Source organism: Chrysemys picta, chromosome 10 (assembly GCF_011386835.1).
Source record: "Chrysemys picta bellii isolate R12L10 chromosome 10, ASM1138683v2, whole genome shotgun sequence".
In the NCBI taxonomy this organism is placed as follows: domain Eukaryota; kingdom Metazoa; phylum Chordata; order Testudines; family Emydidae; genus Chrysemys; species Chrysemys picta.
In genome coordinates, this window is record NC_088800.1 from 17,272,475 (window position 1) to 17,293,869 (window position 21,395).

Consider the following 21,395-nt stretch of genomic DNA (forward strand, 5'->3'; position numbering starts at 1 on the left):
TTCACAGAAAAATAACCACTAACTTCAGTAGGAGTTTTGCTTGCACAGACAGTGCAAGATCAAACACTACATTTGCAGCCAGCATTTCAATGGTAAAACACAAAAGTATGTTCTAATTCATTTTCCATATATTCTATCCTATAAAACACTAACTGTAAATTCAACTTAGTATTTTTTAATATGACTTCACATTATAGTGTGTTGGCTTGGAAAAGACTGTGACATCATATCTAAACTATTCATTCTATATCTGCTAATTGAAAGAAGTTGCCAAAATCTTTCAGAGCCATATTATAGCAATAGGAATATTTCTCTAACCAATTAAGAATAAAGATGAAAAGAAGTTGCCATTTTCAACAGGACTGAACTATACATCCGAACATTAATATAAAAAAAGCCTCCCTGAGACATTAATGAAATTGTAGAAGAAAGAAAAGCTGGCTGATAACGTATGCAGAAATGTTGTAGCCACATTGGTCCCAGCATGGGACACAAAAGGTGAGTGAGGTAATATCTTTTATTGATCCAACTTCTGTTGGTGAGAGAGACAAACTTTCAAGCTTACACAGAGACCAGAAGAAGAGCTCTGGAAGCATGAGAGCTTGTTTCTCTTACCAACAAAAGTTAGTCCAATAAAAGATGTTATCTGATAACGTGGCAACTTACCCTGTTTCCCCGAAAATAAGACAGTGTCTTATATTAATTTTTGCTCCCAAAGATGCGCTAGGTCTTATTTTCAGGGGATGTCTTATTTTTCAATGAAGAAGAATACGGTACACATTTTTTGCCTTATTATCGGGGAGGTCTTATTATCGGGGGGATGCCTTATATTACAACGAGAGGCAAAACTGTAAGTAGGCCTTATTTTCGGAGGATGTCTTATTTTCGGGGAAACAGGGTAGCTGTGAGATCAAATGAAGTAAGTGATACCACAGAAGTCTTTGCTGCATCCAAAATTTGGGTTTAGATGGAAAAAAGGCACACCAGGGCAGGCTTTGCCATACTGTCACTGCATGAAATCTAGGCTACCGTCCTGCACTGTGATCTGAACATACCGATTACTGCACATGGATCCCCATTGACTTCAGTGGGGTTCTGCACAGGCACATCAGTCAGTCCATACGGAGCACTCATTTCCAAATTCATCCAAGAAGCATGGTTATGGTACACAATGCAAACCCTGAAGAGCCTGATGCTGATAAAAATGGATTTCTAAACCACAGTTCATGCAACAACTAAAAACTCAGAAGAAGGGAGAAGGCACAACAAAGTTACAATTTGGAAGTGTGTTTTTCCAGCAAATGAAATAGTTTAACGCAGCATGGCTCTAATGTCTGTAACAGAAAGTCTATAGCAATTAATCTGTTTTGCTTTTAATACTCTGGCCCTCTCTTCTCTGGTGGTGGTCACAGCCATACATTTCAGCAGAGCATCACTTCTACTAGAGATTGCCTCCCATTTTCAGTTTTGCTTTCACAGGATTAAGTCAGGAGCTTTTCATTCTCACAAACCAAAGTTTTGTGTGTGTGTGTGTGTTTGAATAAAAAGTAAAAAAAGTCAATTATTGCCTAGCTACTGCTGAAGCCCCAGTGAGCAAATAGCATCCACTTTGGCATTCGTTTCCATTTCTAAACATGAATGGAGGTTGCTTTACCAGGAGACACCCAGATGTTTGTAGATGTGCCAGCATTTCAACTTTTTTCCTAATTAAAAAGTTAAATTGGGAATACTTAAAGTATGTTACAATCTTCTTGCAGCTCTTTTCAGTGGAACTTTAGGGTATGTCTACACTACGAAATTAGGTCGATTTTATAGAAGTTGATTTTTTTAGAAATTGATTTGATACAGTCCATTTTGTGTGTCCCCACTAAGCACATTAATTCGGTGGTGTGCGTCCACAGTACCGAGACTAGCGTCGACTTTCAGAGCGTTGCACTGTGGGTAGCTATCCCACAGTTCCCGCAGTTTCCGCTGCCCATTGGAATTCTGAGTTGAGCTCCCAATGCCTGATGGGGCAAAAACATTGTCGCAGGTGGTTCTGGGTACATGTCGTCAGGCATCCCTTCCTCTCTCCATGAATGCAACAGCAAAAAATGATTTCTAGCTTTTTTCCTGGGTTACCCGTGCAGACAACATACCACGGCAAGCATGGAGCCCGCTCAACTCACCCGTACATCTCCTGGGTGCTGCTGACAGACGCGGTACTGCATTGCTACACAGCAGCAGCTCCTTGCCGTTGCAAGTTAGCAAAGACGGTTAGCAGTCGTACTGCGCCGTCTCCTGGGTGTTCCTGGCCGAACTTGGTGAAAATGGGAATGACTCCACCTGGCCAAAAATGGAAATGACTCCAGGTCATTCTCTTAAGTTTCATCTAATGGAGATTCAGTCCTGCCTGGAATATCATACCAGCTGGAGGCTTCTGCCTCAGGCTGCTCTCCCAGCCGGCATTACCGCACGGTCACACCTACCCCAGCCTGCCCCTTGCTCCCATGGCTCATGAAGCCTGGACAGTAGTAAGGAGCAGTTCAACTATAGGCTGAACAAGGGAAGAATGGTGGTAGAATGTGCCTTTGGACGTTTAAAAGCTCGCTGGTGCTGTTTGCTGAGTAGGCTGTTTGCGATTAGATTAGAAGAGCACAGCAAGGCGCACTGCGCATCACAGCTTTGAAAACCAGTTTCATGACTGGCCAGGCTTCGGTGTGACAGTTGTGTGTGTTTCTCCTTGATGCAAACCCACCCCCTTTGTTGATTTTAATTCCCTGTAAGCCAACCCTGTAAGCCATGTCGTGAGTTGCCCCTCCTTCCGTGAGAGCAATGGCAGACAATCGTTTCGCACCTTTTTTCTGCAGACGACATACCACGGCAAGCATGGAGCCTGCTCAGATCACCACGGCAGTTATGAGCACTGTAAACACCATGTGCATTATCCTGAAGTATATGCAGCACCAGAAACTTCAAAAGCAGGCGAGGAGGCAACGGCAGCACGGTGACGACAGTGATGAGGACATGGACACAGCGTTCTCTCAAAGCACGGGCCCTGGCAATTTGGACATCATGGTCCTAATGGTGCAGGTTTATGCCATGGAACGCTGATTCTGGGCCCAGGAAACAAGCACAGACTCATGGGGCCGCATAGTGTTGCAGGTCTGGGATGATTCCCAGTGGGCAAGATTCACATGCGTAAGGGCACTTTCATGGAACTTTGACTTGCTTTCTCCCGCCCTGAAGTGCAAGAATACCAAGATGAGAGCAGCCTTCACAGTTCACAAGCGAGTGGCGATAGCCCTCTGGAAGCTTGCAATGCCAGACAGCTACCGGTCAGTCGGGAATCAATTCGGAGTGGGCAAATCTACTGTGGGGGCTGTGGTGATCCAAGTAGCCAACGCAATCACTGAGCTGCTGCTATTAAGGGTAGTGACTCTGGGAAATGTGCAGGTCATAGTGGATGGCTTTGCTGCAATGGGATTCCCTAACTGTGGTGGGGTGATGGAACGCATATCTCTATCTTGTGACCAGACGACCAAGGCAACCAGTACATAAACTGAAAGGGGTACTTTTCAATGGTGCTGCAAGCACTGGTGGATCACAAGGGACATTTCACCAACATCAACGTGGGATGGCAGGGAAAGGTACATGACACTCACATCTTTAGGAACTCCGGTCTGTGTGAACGGCTGCAGCAAGGGACTTACTTTCCAGACCAGAAAATAACCATTGGGGATGTTGAAATGCCAAGAGTTATCCTTGGGGACCCAGCCTACCCCTTAATGCCATGGCTCATGAAGCCGTACAGAGGCAGCCTGGACAGTAGTCAGGAGCTGTTCAACTATAGGCTGAGCAAGTGCCGAATGGTGGTAGAATGTGCATTTGGACGTTTAAAAGTGTGCTGGCGCAGTCTACTGACTCGGTTAGACCTCAGCGAAACCAATATTCCCATTGTTATTACTGCTTGCTGTGTGCTCCACAATATCTGTGAGAGTAAGGGGGAAAATGTTTATGGCGGGGTGGGAGGTTGAGGCAAATCGCCTGGCTGCTGATTACATGCAGCCAGACACCAGGGTGATTAGAAGAGCACAGCAGGGCACGCTGTGCATCAGAGAAGCTTTGAAAGCCAGTTTCATGACTGGCCAGGCTACGGTGTGAAAGTTCTGTTTGTTTCTCCTTGATGAAAACCTGCCCCCTTGGTTCACTCTACTTCCCTGTAAGCCAACCGCTCTTCCCTCCCCCCTTTGATCTCCGCTTGCAGAGACAATAAAGTCATTGTTGTTTCAAATTCATGCTTTCTTTATTAATTTGTCACGCAAATGGGGGGATAACTGCCAAGGTAGCCTGGGAGGGGTGGTGGAGGAGGGAAGCACCAGGTGGGGCGGTGGAGGAGGGAAGGATAAGGCCACACTGCACTTCAAAACTTATTGAATGCCAGTTTTCTGTTGCTTGGGCAGTCCTCTGGGGTGGAGTGGTTGGGAGCCCCGAGGGGCTCTCCCCCCGGCGTTCTTGGGCATCTGGGTGAGGAAGCTATGGAACTTGGGGAGGAGGGCAGTTGGTTACACAGGGGCTGCAGCGGTGGTCTGTGCTCCTGCTGCCTTTCCTGCACCTCAACAATATGCCGGAGAATACCAGTTTGATCCTCCAGTAGCCTAAGCATTGCTTCCTGCCTCCTCTCATCACACTGATGCCACTGATCATCTTGATCCTGCCATCTCTCCTCTTGCTCCCACCACCTGTCCTCACATTCATTTTGTGCTTTCCTGCACTCTGAAAGTACCTGCCTCCAGGCATTCTTCTGGGCTCTTTCAGTTTGGGAGGACTGCATGAGCTCAGAGTACATTTCGTCGCAAGTGCGTTTTTTTTTCCTTCTAATCTTTGCTAGCTTCTGGGACGGAGATGATACGGGGAGCATTGAAACATTTGCAGCTGCGGGAGGAAAAAAAAGGGAGAGTAATATTAAAGACATTTTAGAGAACAATGGGTCGACTCTTTCACAGTGAACCAAGCTGTTAACACTACATAGCATGTGTGCTTTCTTTACAAGGTCGCATTTTGCCTCTTATATTGAGGTCCTGCCGGTTTGGTGAAAAAAATCATACACACAGGGCTGGCGGGCAACAGAATTCGGCTTGCAGGCAGACATGGTAAGCCACAGTCTTTTGGCTTCTTTAACCTTCATAACACGTGTGAGTGGTTTCAAACAGCAGCACCCGCATTTTCCATACCAAGCACCCGTTGGGTTGGCCATTTAAAAGGAGGGGCTGCAGTTTTCGGGTTAACGTGCAGCACAAACTCAACTAACTCCCTCCCACCCCCCCCCCACACACACACAAAACAAAAACACCAAATTCTCTGGGATGATTGCTTCACCCTTCCCCCCACCCTGTGGCTAACAGCAGGGATGATTTCTGTTCAGCCACAGGCAAACAGCCCAGCAGGAACAGCCACCTCTGAATGTCCCCTTAATAAAATTCCCCTATTTCAACCAGGTGACCATGAATGATGTCACTCTCCTGAGGATAACACAGAGAGATCAAGCAACATCCATTCTCTAATGCTAGCAAACACCAGGCCCATACGCTGCCATGCTTTGTTATGCAATTATTCCAAACTACGTGCTACTGGCCTGGTGTGGTAATGGAGGATGGAATAAGGCTGCCCTCCCCAGAAATCTTTTGCAAAGGCTTTGGGAGTACATCCAGGAGAGCTTCACTGAGATGTCCCTGGAGGATTTCTGCTCCATCCCCATACAGGTTAACACACTTTCCCAGTAGCTGTATTGGCCGCCAATGCATCCCAAGTCTTCAGGGCAAATCAATCATTAAACACGCTTGCCTTTAAACCATGTCTTATATTTACAAAGGTACACTCGCCAGAGGTCCCTTCTCCGTCTTCAAGGTCTGGGAGCCCGCCTTGGGTGGGTTGGGAGGGTACTGGCTCCAGGGTAATAAACAGTTCCTGGCTGTCAGGGAAAACTGTTTCTCTGCTTCCTTGCTGTGTGCTATCTTCCTCCTCCCCTAAATCTGCATTCCTGTGGTGTGAGAATCCATTGACGGAGTCCACGCACAGGGGTGGGGTAATTGTAGGGGCACCCCCTAGAATGGCATGCAGTTCATCATAGAAGCATCATGTCTGGGGCTCTGACCCGGAGCAGCCGTTTGCCTCTCTGGTTCTTTGGTAGGCTTGCCTGAGCTCCTTAAGTTTCATGCGGCACTGCTGCGGGTCCCTGTTATAGCCTCTGTCCTTCATGCCCGTGGAGATTATTTCAAATATTCCAGCATTTCATCTTTTGGAAGGGAGTTCTGTTAGCACGGATTTGTCTCCCCATACAGCGATCAGATCCAGTACCTCCTGTTTGGTCTATGCTGGAGCTTTTTTTGCAATTCTGGGACTCCATGGTCACCTGTGCTGATGAGCTTGCCATGCTGGCCAAACAGGAAATGAAATTCAAAAGTTCACGGGGCTTTTCCTGTCTACCTGGCCAGTGCATCTGAGTTGAGAGTGCTGTCCAGAGCGGTCACAATGGAGCACTCTGGGATAGCTCCCAGAGGCCAATACCATCGAATTGTGTCCACTCTACCCCAAATTCAACCCAGCAAGGTCTATTTCAGCGCTAATCCTGTCGGAAAGGAGTACAGAAATCGATTTTAAGAGCCCTTTAAATTGACAAAAATGGCTTTGTCATGTGGAAGGGTGCAGGGTTAAATCAATCTAATGCTGCTAAATTCAACCTAAACTTGTAGTGTAGACCAGGGCTTAGTGGTTTTTATTTTAAAAGTTAGAAAGCTGATGAATGTTGCCATATAGGGAGATCCAGAGTTGTTCAAATGCTAAAGGAATGATCTGAGGGGAGATATTAGGTAAGGAAAAAAAACCAAGCACCTGATGCCATAGGGTGAAATTCACCCTGAACAGAGGACAGTATTAAGGCCTGGGCATCTCTTAAGCACCACTTATGACCTATTTTGAGGTCTTCAGTGCTGGTCTTCTGCACAGAGTTAAGTTTTCCCCAGAACCTTTAAGCTCTTTCAGACTCCAAATCAGAGCAGGTTAGGTTCTTGGTGTTTTTTTAAGTGAAAAATATTTACCGTTCGTTATTTTGTCTGCTTTCACACATGGGGCAGTGAGGCCTATTGTAAAAATGACATAATGAGGATTGTAAGCTGATGCAGAGAAAATACCATTGATGCATGTCAGCAAGATCTTTTCCTCAAGAGATGTTTATAAAGCAAAATAAGTCAACATACGCAGAAAAGGTAACAGAAACCTCCCCAACTTGGTGTTCAATTCAGTCCTGAATGTGAAGCCCAACCCTCATGCACTCAGACTCAAAAGCAGTCAATTAATAGCCGTTCCCCAGCCCCTTCCTCACTGGAGACCAGAAAGCACTCCCTGACCCGGCAACACAGGCCTGTGCCAAGCCCATACAATTGCTTGACCATAATCAAATCATGTCATTTGTACATTGACTTTTACAGTTTACATTGACTTTATGCTGTTTTAAGTAGTGACCATGTTTCTTCCTGACATGCCTTATAAAACATAAAAAAAATTCAACCGTCTCTACCCAGCCAGCCAAAGAGGTCTACAGAAATAGTAAATGAAAACAGATATCCCAGCAGGAATAAGAAAAAGGTAAATCTAATGACTTTTTCAGTCCTGGGATTGCAGGGCCAGAATATTTTATGGTTTCCTGGGGAGTGTCATGTCACATTCCATAATCCCATAATTCTCTCAGTTCACACTGGAAGAAAATTTTGTCTGGTCCAGCCAGAAATGAATATTTTACTTAGCACTTATACTAGTTTCTGGGTAAGTTTTATGAAAACATGAGCAAGTGTTCAAGACTATTCCAAGCTCAAGTTTATTTATTTTGCTGGTTAGAATTAAATGTGCAGAGAATGGATCTTGCATGATTTGGGTGAGGGGCTAGCCTTTATAAAAACAGAACAGCTTTTTAAGAGTTTCCAGATCAAATAAGGGCTGAATCCATAACAAGCCACTCTAGATTCCAAAGAATGGAATTTGTTGGATCTCTATACTTCAAATCGTCATCTCACTCTCTCATCTTAAACCAAGTAATTGATTAACAACCTATGAAATTTTGGATTATAAAAATAGACTTCATTCTTGACAAAGTGCAATAGATTATTCAAGGATTATAGGCTTTTCCTACTATAAAAAAGTATAGTAAATTGCTGAGATTTCAGGGCTTAGTCCCATAACTATATATCAGAGGCAAACCAGATTTTGAGGCTGTGGTCAGGAGAAACCTATGTAGTCAGTTATACCTGTTCTGGGTGCTCGGTCTTATAGGCATCTGAATACCTAGCATATTTGGTGGGACTGTATAAATAATTACTGGTAATATATAGATGAGAGATGGAGCTAAGAAATGACTAGTAGATAAGAGAAACTCTTTGCTCAGGAAGACCTTGCGTGACTTAATATGGAGTTTAAAAAATACAGAAGCTGATGAAACCTCAAAGGACTTGAAAACAGCCCTTTAACCATTAGACTGAAAGCAAGAAGCATGGTCTAAAAGTTTGAACACAGAGTTGAGATTCAGAAATTTCAGAGTTTTAACCCCCATTTGCGGCCTTGGGGAAACTACCTACCTTCCTTGGTTTCCCTCATGTTCAGAATAGCAACAACAACATTCCCCCCCAACTATCTTTCACGAGAATTAATGAGGTTGTAACATACGTCAATACCAATAATATGGAATTGCTTATAGTGCTATTCATATTTAGAGTGCTAATTATAGGCTATACATGTACATAGCAGACACTTATGAAATGTACATATGTATCACTTGAGCTATTTCTACTGCAGTTCATTAAAACTATAAGTGCTGCTAATGAACAGCTGAAAGCTCAGAGTAAAGGAACCTGATTGGTTCAAATACAGTGATTTAAATCTACTAGGTGAGTTGGTTATGTGGTGTTTACCTCTGGGGGAAAAAAGGAGACAATTTTGTTGCAGGAGTCTACTAGAAAAGTTTTATGCCTCACTAAAGAGAAGATCAACATAAAGCCAGAAAATCTGACTGTGTAGAAACTGTGGCACTTTTCAGATCAAGTGGACCTGATGAGCATCTTCTTTTATGGTAATCCATGCCCAGAACATTAAGAACAGCATAGCAGGGTCCATCAATGGCTATTAGCCAGGATGATCAAGGAAGGTGTCCCTAACCCCTGTTTGCCAGAAGCTGGGAAATGGATGCCATGGGACGGATCTCTTGATTACCTGTTCTGTTCATTCCCTCTGGGGCACCTGGGATTGGCCACTGTCAGAAGACAGGATACTGGGCTAGATGGACCTTTGGTCTGACCCAGCATGGCCACTCTTATGTTCAGGAATCATACACTCTTGATTCTGGAATAAGTGTGCTAGAAGACAGAACTGGGAGGAAGGGCATAATATCGGATTAACTTTTGTTTAGGGTTGCTGGAAGTTGATAGAGTCACAGCTCTGGAAACTGAACTGTTGTATTTATCATTGAGTACAGCAATGGCAATGGAAGTTTAGCCATGCTGCTCTCTGCTCTGCCCTCAAGGGACCACTTGTAGGGGTAAGAGAGTAACAGATGAGAGCCCGATTGTCAGAAGTACTGAGGACATTCTACTCCCATTGGCTTCAATTGGAGTTATGGGTGTACAGCACTTCTGAAAGTCATGCCCTTGGTCTGCATGACCTTTCATATTTGAATTATAGAATTCAAATTGTCTTTATGGTTCTGTACAAAGGACACGGAATAAGGAAAAACAGAACCAAGTAAGTTCTGCTATAGATATCAAATATTTATAACGTAGGGGAAAATATGACATTTTCCTGTAACGGGATGACTTCCTTACAAATTTGGAAAAAATACAAATTTCACACAATGCATCAGTTACTTTAAGAAGGTGCTTTGTGTTTCAGAGGTAGCATGAATAAATTATTACATGCAGTTGCTATGGTAGCTACTAATTTGTTGTTAAATAGAGTTACCAGTGTTTAAATAGCTATAAAACTTGCCCGGGGAGCAGTGTTAGAAACACACTATTGTCATTCCCTTTTTACTTTTTAAAATTAATATATATTTTGACTAAGAATAGCACTTTCCATCTTATGTCCACCTTTCTTAGTTACATGTCCTTAGGCTGTCATGAAGCAAAGCATCTTCTCTACACAAAAGAGGCAGCTTACTTAAGCTCCATGCGGTCCCTGAGCAGAGTACCAGCACAAATCCTTTAGTATTGCAAGTATCCATTTTGATTATCAGCATTCTACCACAAGAGATTTAAAACAAATTTTCACTGATCTGAAATAAACCATTATGAAGAAAATAGCAGCCAAATATGTAATTCCTGCCAAACTGTATCCCAATTCTAATTAAAAAACAATTCGACATATGAAAGAAAGGTCTGAGTTACCATTCACTTACCTTTTTAAATAAAAATTTTTGGGAACTTTTGCTTCATGGTTTAACAAAACAGTTGTAGATTAATCTTATTTTCAAACACACACACACACAAACTCTTTAAAGTTGTTTTGTTCAATGCTTAACAGAAAAACGTCAAAACTGAAAAAAGGTTTTCATCAAATGTAATAAAAAACCTAATTCTAAACCAGTAACAATCCTAGAGTCTAACAATGAAGTAAAGTATCTATAATTCTCTTTAAAACTTGGCTTGATGTGAAGGCTTTATTTTGTGATCATTTTATTGCATAAACCAGGATGAATAATGGAATTTTAGAAAGAGAACCCCTATTGAGTCAGGCTTCATTGACATCTGACTGGTAGTCTAAAAGCCTGCCGAGAGGGTCCAAAGCAATGCATCACAGCCTCCCAGCAGGTCATTAAGGCATTAGCCAATTAGAAAGCAGGGCTACTGAGTGACATTGTTCACAGCAGAGCAAACATAATTGATTTTTATTTCAACAGGAGAGAGAACCTCCTTACTAAAGAGCTTTAGCATAATTTCTTCTTTAGGAGAGGTTTAAAGAGATTTGTGTTGGAGTATTTAATTCCAAACCCTGGGACAATCTCTGGCAATGTGTATAAATTAAGGGACAGTTGACTTCACTCATTGATATTCAAAATAGAGACTCTCTGTTGCTCAAAAGTAGCATGAAGTTTTCTGAGTGATGGCATCCAACACCAGCTGTGTGGAGGCACAGATCTTGTACTCTCACAACCTTTAAATAGTTTATGTAGTTATTAGCAAGCTGGATTCCAGTTTAAGGGCTACTTTCCTATGCATTTTAACATAGTATACTCTGTATAAACAAGTACTCCTTAAAAGCACCATGCAGATGGTATTTCTCTCCAGAGACTTCATCACAATTAATCTCCCTCTTTCTGATTTCATTGTCTATCAATTGGTTATTTTCAGTCTTACTGCATATTAGCACCACTTGGTGGGAATACTTGTCAGTGACAGCAAGCCTGCAGCAATAAACTCCAAGAATGAATAATAGTTTCAGTCGTCCCAATTTTCAGTATCTTAAGAGCATCTGCCACCAAGTCATTAGACTATACTTTTTAAAGAAGCCTCATTTCCCTTTACATAAGATGTGAACACTTTTTTCATTGCAGCCTGAAAAAGGTTAAAGGACTATGAAGAGATATGTAATAAATACTAGTGTCTTTTCAAGCACAACACCCAAATTAAACAGGTAATTAAAAATAAGCATTCTTAATAGAATTTACAAAACACTAAATGTTTGATTGCAACAGGATACTTTTTCAGACAAGCCTTTTCTGTACTGTTTACATTTATGGTCTGCAGGAGAAAAAAAAATTACTGGAAAATGCTATAAAATTCTAACTTCTCATGACCCAAAGCAATGCAACAAAAAATTTTATTGGACGTATTTGCAGGTTACTATTCACAGAGTACATATACTGTAGACTTGGAAAATACATGTATTCACACAGTTCAGCCAGCCAACTGAATCACTCCTAAAAAAAAATTCTCAGCTGCAAAGGCTGCAGTCCAAGGATTGAACATTATGTATTGGGACGATATCTAAGTCATCTGTCTCTAATTTTCAGAATTTTCCATCATGTTTCAAAAATAATTTCATTATTTTCAGCTCAGTTTTGTGCTTCACCAAAAACTCAGGACATGTCTACACTACAGCCCTAATTCGACTTATGTTAGGTTGACTTAATACCGCTGCAATAATGACTGCGGTGGCTAATGATCACACTACCCTCTTGCTGTCAGTGGTGCACGTCCTCACTGAAGATGGGCAGTGTGAGGGGCTAAGAGCCAGGGCTCTCAGCTCCATGCAGCTCTCCACCAGGAGCCCAGCCGCCCCCCTGGACTCTCTGCTCCCCACTCCCAGCTGGGAGAGGGAGACAGCCAACCAGGCTTCTCAGCTCCCTGAGTGGGGAGCCTCTGGGCGGCAGCCTGGCTAGGAGTGGGGAGCCGGGGGCAGCTAGTCTCTGGCTGTCGGCTGTCTTGTCAATTTCATGAGAGATGTGAAATTGACATGAAAGCTGGGCAACTAAAGTAAAGCAGTGTCTACACAGACACTGTGTAGCCGTAATTACAACCTCAGCCCTATGCCTTGCGAAGGTGGAGTTATGTTGGTGTAATAGGGCACTTACATTGGCAGGAGCAAGGCTGTAGAGAATGTGTACGCTGACATAATTAGGTTGACGTAAGCTGCCTTATGTCGACCTAACTGTGTAGTGTAGGCCAGGCCTCAGACTTTAGTAGTTAAAGTACAGGGTGGGGGGAAGATTGTAAAGAAACAGCTTTCTTTCTAAAGCCTTTGCCAGCTATACATTAAAGGCAGATTAATTTTCCCTCTTTAGGGAGTGTGTTTCCAGGCCTACCCCTCTGCCTTGGCTAAGGCTGTGTCTACACTATGGAGACTATGGGCTTGTCTTCACTACAGGAGCAAGTCGACCTAAGGGATGCTACTCCAGCTACATGAATAACGTAGCTGGAGTTGATGTAGCTTAGGTCGACTTACCCGGTGTCTTCACAGCACTGAGTCGATGGGAGACACTCTCCGAGAAGAGTAAGGGAAGTCGACTGGAGAGTCGGGGGGAGTTGACCGGAGAGCGCTCTGCTGGTGATTTATCAGGTCTTTATTAAAACTCACTAAAATTGGCCTCTGCTGCATTGATTTCAGCAGCGCGTACTCCCAGTAGTGGAGACCAGGCCTATCTTGGCATAGCTCAGTCAGAGTAGCTATGCCGATATAACCACATAGTGTATACACAGCCTGCACTAACAACAAAAAGTGTTGTCTTTCAGGGGAGGAACAGCATCTCCCTGAATGGCGTTCGCCACATTGATGGAAGCATCTATGCTGGGGGTGAGATAGGCATACCTATGTCCATCTGGGATGCGGTTTTTCCACACACTTGAATGACAAAGCTCTGTCAACTAACTTTTAAGTGTAGGCCAAACCTAAGTGACATCTCTGCTTTGTGTTCAAAGGTATGCGGTAAATAATTTTTTTTACACATGAACATCCTCAGTCAAGCTGTAATAATAGCAGTAGACCTGACAGCTGTAACTAGTAGAAAATGTGTCTAATTCCTGCTAGGAATGATTTATGTTCATATGATCATAAAAGAATTTATGAGATTAAACAAAATCAGGAACAATGTTATCAATTTTTATATTTGGGGTATAGATGGATAGAAGAAATTCAGTATAAAGAGCAGCATATTGTGTTGCTACTGCTAAGTCCATTTACAATACCCTTTATAAAGTGCTCTTTTAACTAATAAATCAGAGCAGGGGTTCAATATCTAAGAAGGTTAGCAACATCTCTTTGTTGAAGCAAGCACATTTAGGGCCCGATTCTACAAATGCTTTAGCAGGTGCATAGCTTTACCTTCAAAGGAAGTCAACAGGATTACTCACATGAGGAAAGCATCACACATGCTTAAGTGTTGACAGGATTAGGCCCTTTGGTCATGTCCACATTCAAGAATGAAACCATTTTTAACCAAAACAGTTAAGCATAAATGGTTCATGTCCATGCACATCAGCCATTGCAAGTTCAAAAAGCATCCACATTACCACTGTTCTAAACTGATTCAGTTGCAATGGCTTGAGTACCTATCTCAGTTCCCAACCACAGTGCATTTCAGGAGATTCTGCAAACCCAGTCGTGCACAATGTAACAGTACTGAGAATATTTGAACCCTTTCAGCTTGTTTGTATCCACAAGGATGCTAAATTGATTCAGGCTTAAACTGGTATTTAGCCTTAAAAAAAATGATAGTCTAGGTAGCACAGCTGGTAGCATGCTTATAAACTGCCTGGAGTACAAGTGTGTTGCAAACAGTGTAGGTGGTTAACAAATTTCTTAGTCTGGTGAATTTCTTTTGTGTAGATGTCTTCAGTCTGCATACAACTACACATGAACAGCAGCAGTACTGCATAGATGCACTAATGTGGGTGCAGTGAAGAGGGTGACAGGAGAAGAGTGATTATATATTAAATCAGATCCAGGCACAGGAAAACACTTTCTTGTTTCTAGAAGGGTTAATTGCATGGTTTACATCTGGAATTAATAGGAATTTTGCTTAATAAAAATAGCCACTACTTTGTGTTGTACTCTAGGTGAGTGTGCCTGGATTTGGAACGTGGAGTGAAAGGGCCAGATGTGGGCAACTCCCAGCATAGGTAAGTGTGTTAGCTGGAGAAAATATTTAGGTAAATGGGCTAGGTTTAGCTCATGAAATAACCTTCATATTGTGGTGAGCAATATTAAATGTTTCTGGCACTTGATTTCATAATATAATAGAAGACAGATTGGTGTTACATTCCTTAAATATTTTTTCATCAATAAAAAACAGAAGATGGTTTTAGAATTTATCAAATGCTTCCATGAAGGAGTACAAAGTTGTACTGTACCCCCAATTATCTTTAAAATATTTGCTTTACTAAAGAACGTATGGCATAGCAGTCCATTTCTCTTGGAAGGAATAATCAAATGCCTTGATTGTTATACTTCATAGTAAAGCCATACTTTGGCACCAAATTGAAAGAGTAACACTATTACTACACAGTAAGTTCTAATGCTCTCCTGGGAGACCACAACCTCACTATACACTCATATACTGCCTGTAGTGCTCTGCAAATACTCAGCAAGGCTTCACAACAACTCTTTGAAATAGACAAAGATCACCGCTCCAATTCACGGGTATGGAAACAGAGGTTCATAGAAGTTAATTGACTTGCCTAAGAGGCATAGAGAGCTGATAGATTAAGCAGTGGCCTAATAGTCAGAAGACCTGGATTCCAACCCTAGTTCTGATGAGGCCTGAATATCTATATTACCATTGTGCATAGGACCCCAAGTCACAGACCAGGACCCCGTTGAGCTGGGCATTATACAAACGTTACAAAAAGATGGTCCCTGCCCAAAAGAACTTATAATGCGAGTCTGTAGCCAAATGCCTTAATTGGAACCCCAGTTTCCCCACCTGTTAGGTATACCCAACTGTGAAATGCTGAGAGACTATGAAGCATTATCCAGACCAGTCACTGACAATGATAGTCTTTATCACCACTAGGATGAGGTGACGACATCAGAGAGGATTCCCCTTCCACGTGAATATTCATCCTTTCTAGACTGTATGTGCCCCTGGTGCTTCCTCTCCCACACACAGTCTCATGAACAACTGGCAGGAATGTTTTGTGGAAGCAATGAGATTTAAACAAGCCAAGAATCATTACCTTCATCAATTGTTTGTATTACCATGGCAACTAGGAGTCATCCTGGACCATGACCCCATTGTACTATGGGCTGTACCAACAGAACAAAAGACAGTCCCTGCCCCAAAGAGCTTACAATCAGCTGCCTGATTCTAAGAGTTATGCTCATCCAATCAGAATCATACCTTGTAACTAGCACATCCATTAATTTACAGACCAAGAATTATTCGGCAAATACTTTCAAACAATGAATACATTCATGAAAATTCCTACTGGCTCCCAGACAATGTGATCAGAAAAGAGGTACAATTCTGATGAATTATTCATTATGATTTATTTTATCATCTCTAATTATCACACATGAATTATGGATAATTGCCAGTAAAATCTGACAGCTGAAAACAGATCTGTCCTCCCATGCTTATACATCTTAATTTTTCCTCCTTCAGCAACTATTTCTCAAATTATTAACTCTGCAAAATGGTTTAGGATACAGTTTGTATGAAAGATGCTATTCAAGATAAAGTTGCACTGTATAATGCGGTACTTTAAGAGCTCACCTATAATTATATAAAATATAGTCCCCACACCTAGAACTCTAAGAACACTAGGTCTTTATGTCTAGGACTAATCAATCTATCTTTTTGGCTTGGGGTTCCCTAATTAAAACCACATTTCTATATAAGCATCTAACAAGAACATCTGAAGGCCTTATTCAAAATTGGAAGAGAACAGTATAAACCTGTATGGCTTTTAAAGCTAACTACTTCCAGGTGCAAAGAGAATAGAACTTTAGTGCTGGACAGCACTGCTTCCAACTTAATGCTTGGATGCCTTTGTTCCTGAAAGTGTAAGGTTTCCCTCCGTTTTATGACTGCAGGTTTGTGTGTTGCATCACACCCTATAACAGATCACCAATGGGCTTAGTTTTATTGTTTTGTTTTATTTTATTGACTGCATGTTTTATTCAAGCTAATATACACCATGGTGGTAGGCAATAACATCTCAATTACAACCCCAGTACGCTTCCTTTCCTGTAAGTTGCCAGCTCTGATCTTCACTTTATTATATCCATATGCTAATGTTGAAAAGGAAGAAGGGAAGAGGGAAAAAAGTCAAACCTGAAACAATCCTTTTAAAGTGTTAAACTGGAAAGAGTCTTTTCCCAGGTAATCCTCAAAGCTAAATAGAAACTTTCCTATACACAGTACTTATTTATAGCGTGGGCAAACAACCAAATCACCAGATAACTATTGTGTAGAAATGGGTGTGAGCCACAAAAGTTCAAATCTAGATACAAACTTCACCAAAGTTTGAGAGCAGTTGGATCTGGTACTCTGCTTCTGACCCATTTCTATATTGTGTCCTCCTGTTGAAGAGTAAATAGATGTTAGTAATAAGACAATTGTGCAAGCAAATAACTGGTAACCATTGCCGATTCTGCTATATCTCATTCAGTTCCTTGGATATTAGAGCTTGTTTTACTGAGAGAGGGAATGTTGGACAGGACAGTTGGAATTTTTAACCTCTTTAAAAAAAAAAAAAACCACATGCAATGCCATTGGATCTTTACTTTCCACCAGGATAGCCACAAGAAACAGGAAGATCAGTTGTAGTTTAACATCTTGTCTGAAGGATGGCAGCTCTAATAATATGGCACTGCAGCGTCAATATTGGGTGCGAGCTCAAGTCCTGCTAAAGGACTTGACAGTGAAATATGACTTCTTGGCCCAGTGACAAGAATGCCACAGACTGAAACCTACTGATATTACATACACACAGAGAGACACTCTCCAACTAGCGGACACACTCTGTTATTGTAAATCAAATTATTTCTGGACAGGTTAATTTACAGGGGTTTTTTATAGCACTTGCCAGAATAGTATGCAAGATCCTCCAATACATTTATGGTTTGATCCTCATAACAACCCTGTGAGGTAAGGAAGTATTATTATTCCACAGATACAGATGGGGGAACTAAGGTATAATCCTGGTAACACTTTAAAGTGACATTTATACATTTTTAATATGGCCAAATCATTTATACTCTATAGTACAACTCTCTAAAATGTATTTTGGTTATACAGTGGGAAATTCAAGAACATGATCATTCTGTTATTTATAAGTAAGAACTCAAACAGCCATTATTTTCCTCACTAAAGGTAACTGAAATTTATGAAGTTTGCTAGGCGTATTCACACTGTTATCTGAATGTGGCAATAGAAAGAAATAAAAAAGGAGGAGTTCTGCTTTCTAATACTATAAAGGACAAATATATTAACAGGAATATCCCAGATCTTCAAAGTTCAAAAACCATAAACTGTTTTCAAATTCCTCACTAGTGTAGGTCATTTCCATCCACAGTTGGACATTGGCCAATCCTTGTTTTCTTGGCATTTGTTAAGACTATTGAAAGTGTAACTGGCTTTCTCAAGACCATAGTTATATGGAAGTCAGTCATTTAAATGTAACAGCTCTGCATGTTAAAAAAAATTATCAATTTTCATCCACCCTGGCATATACATCAGAAGCCATTTTATCTGGCACTTATAAGATCACTTCTGAAGCATGTCTCCCAAGTATAAGATACTTAGAGCCAGATACTCGTCTTATATACTCCAGTCAATTGAGTTACATGGATGTGAGAGGAGAAATAGATCTTAGAGCCCAATTCTGCAAGATATAGAAGTCTTCTGCAAGGTACTAAATGCCCTCAGCTCCCATTGATAGCAACAGGAATCAGTGTGACTGCTTGCACCTTGCTGAATCAATGTATTTCATGATCTTCTGTTAAACCTCAACCCTCATATTGCCAGGATAAGTAGAGTGGGAATCGCCTGAAACTTGGTAGTTCAGTTTTGTGATATTTAGCTTGAAGACTTTCACATGATCTTCCAATACCTCTGTCGATTTTTACTTTATATGAGTGATTACAACCGCTTGTGACGGCAGTGCTCATCAAGTACAATCTTCTGTGCCACTTAAGTCATCCATTGAGTCCAAAAAGCATTCTGTTCCATAGGCCTATGGGAGATATCCTATGTCAGGGATATTCCTCCCCTCCCCTGCTCACCACCCAATGGCTCAGAACATACATTTTTAAACCTTCAGTTTAATTGTAGGCAGCAGCTTTAGCCTAGAAGAGATTATTAATTTAATATTTTATTTTGGTGTAATGGAATGCCTAAACTGTATTACTCTGTTCAGCCACTAGGTGGCTGAGTGAAGAACGTACTTTATTTAAACACACCTCAGCCATACCTGGCAGAGGATTAAAGGATCTTATAATGAACACATCTGGTGTATAAGCAAGCTCTGTAGCCAGTCTATATGTGATAGAGAAGAACATGGCATGATGTCAGGAGTAAAATGAAGACCAGAAACAGAAGGAGAAAACAAAGTTTGCAGAATCTCATTAACATGCCACTCTTCAATGCCCCAGAGGGCTTCAGCTTTGACAAACTTTCAGAATCAGACTGGAAGCAGTATTTTGCAAGATTTTGAATTGCAAACAAACTCCACAAAGAAACTGGAGATATACAGGTATCTTCATTAATATATAGTATGGGGAAGCAAGCAGAGCAGATCTTTAAATCCTTTGACGTTACTGAAGAAGTCACAAATATGACTATGAAAGAGTTCCGGCTATGTTCAATGTATATTTTATATGGTTTATGAAAGAGCATGTTTTCACCAGAGAATTAAAGAACTAGGGGGAAAATGCTGAATGTTTTGTAAGAGCTCTGCATACACGGACTGAAAAGTGATTTTGGGAACGGAAAACATGAACATAACCTAACCTAGTAACCAGCTGGTTTCTGATAACAAATAAAAACCTTTCACAGCAGCTACAATTGACAGGATATTTAACCTTAGTCACAGCTATTGAAATAGCAAAGTCTAGAGAAACTTGAAAAAACCTAATGCTAGCTTAGAAAAACTGTAAACAGACACTTGAGTGTTATAAAGTGTCATCATAAAACACCTGAGGCAAGGAGAGAAAAAAAACCTCAGGCTAAGAGGGACAAATTTCAACCTACATGCACAATGTGTGGGGGGGAAAAAGTCATATCCCAAGAGATGATGCATGTCCAGTTGGGGCGCACAGTGTAATAAATGCATGAAATAGGGACATTTTACAGCTGTTTGCTGCACTAAAGCAGTCAGGTAGTTGACTTGTATTACAGACAACCACGATTCATCATTTCTGGGATCTGTCACTTGTGATGATAGAGCATTCACAGAGTATGAAAAGGAACATTCATGGCAAGACTATAGACATTAAAATTGACTCAGGGGCGGATGTCAGTCATCTCAGAAGGAGTTTACAATCACCGTCAACCCCTCCCAGAGATGAAGTCACCTGACACAACTCTGACTAGCCCTGGAGGTATTCTGAACTGCATGGGTCCTGTTCACCACTGGGGAGAAAAAAAAAACACTTCCAAAAGCCATGCATTCAGAATGCATGTGATCAAAGAACCACAAACCAAAAGTCTTCTCAGCTGCATTGTGGCAGCCATGATGAGCCTACTGAGAACTGTGGAAGAACTTGATGAAATATTTGGTGGTATTGTACTAGATCTCCTTTCAAAAGTCCAAGTAACCTTAAGAGACAATGCTGAACAATACAATGTACAGACACCTCACAGGATTCCTGTCAGATTACTACAGAATGTGGAAACTGAGTGAAGAGAATGGAGTGGATTGGCATAATCAAGAAACTCGGCGCCAACAGCATGGTGGGCCTCACTGGTATCAGTTATATAGAAAGTGGAGAAATACAAATGTGAGAATTTTAAAAGACTTAATGAAACAGTTCTGAGGGGGGGAAAAATATATATCACCCCCATAGGACTTTCTGGCCAAAATGAAAAGAGGTACAGTATTCCCCCAAGATGGATGCCTAAGTGGATTCTGGCAAATTCTTTTATCCAAAGAAAGTGCTAAACTGACTACATTTATTACACCCTTTGGAAGATTTTGCTTTTGAAGATTACCTGTGCACCTGAAATTTTGCAAAGAAAGATGGCAGAATTGTTTATGAACACAAATGGAGTTGTGGTTTCCATGGACAATACCCTGATATATGGATCTTTGATAGAAGAACAATCAGAGCAAACTCTACAAATGACAGATGAAGAAAAGAAGAAAAAAAAAAAGACTCAGATTCCAAACCAACCACAGCCCGTCATTGCAACTAATGGACAGCCAGATGACCAAGTTACTACATGTTTAGATCATGTAATGAGAAATCCAGTATGTTCCAGAGACACTTAACAGATTGATATATACTGAACTTCAAAGACAGCATGGTAGTGTAAATATTGTAGGAATGTAGAACTTAAAAAGGGGGAGATGTAATAGAATGCTAAACTATTATAGTCTTCAGCCATTAAGTGGCACAGTGTGTAAAATATCTTATTTAAACTAAACTCAGCCATACCTGGCAGAGCATTAAAGGATCTTACAATTAATACATCTGGTGTATAAGCAAGCTCTGTAGTCAGTCCACATCTGGTACAGAAGAACATGACATTTGGTAGCAGGGAAAAGTGGTTTTGACATCATTCCAAGGAATAGGTAATAGGAAATTTTGAAATTGAAAGATTAGAGACTAGAATTTAAGATGTTTGAATTAAATTGTCAAGAAAATTAGAAAAGATTTAAGTTATTAAATAAAGCTCTAAATATTTTAGCACAAAGGGAGAATGGAGTTCACAT

The 21,395-nt window shown here is 41.3% G+C and overlaps 1 protein-coding gene across 3 annotated transcripts in view; it reads left to right on the forward strand.

The window, feature by feature from the left end:
* The window catches only part of LOC122174323 (uncharacterized), a 117,507-nt gene that overhangs the window by 65,535 nt on the left and 30,577 nt on the right, over positions 1-21,395 (forward strand). Inside the window, exons 1-2 of one of the 3 annotated variants that reach the window (XM_065559340.1) lie at positions 11,573-11,652; positions 14,574-14,636. The exons of the other annotated variants lie outside the window; for them this stretch is intronic. The gene's annotated coding sequence lies outside the window, so the exon portion shown is untranslated. Of the gene's footprint in view, positions 1-11,572; positions 11,653-14,573; positions 14,637-21,395 lie in introns of those variants that run through there. 3 annotated transcript variants of the gene reach the window in all.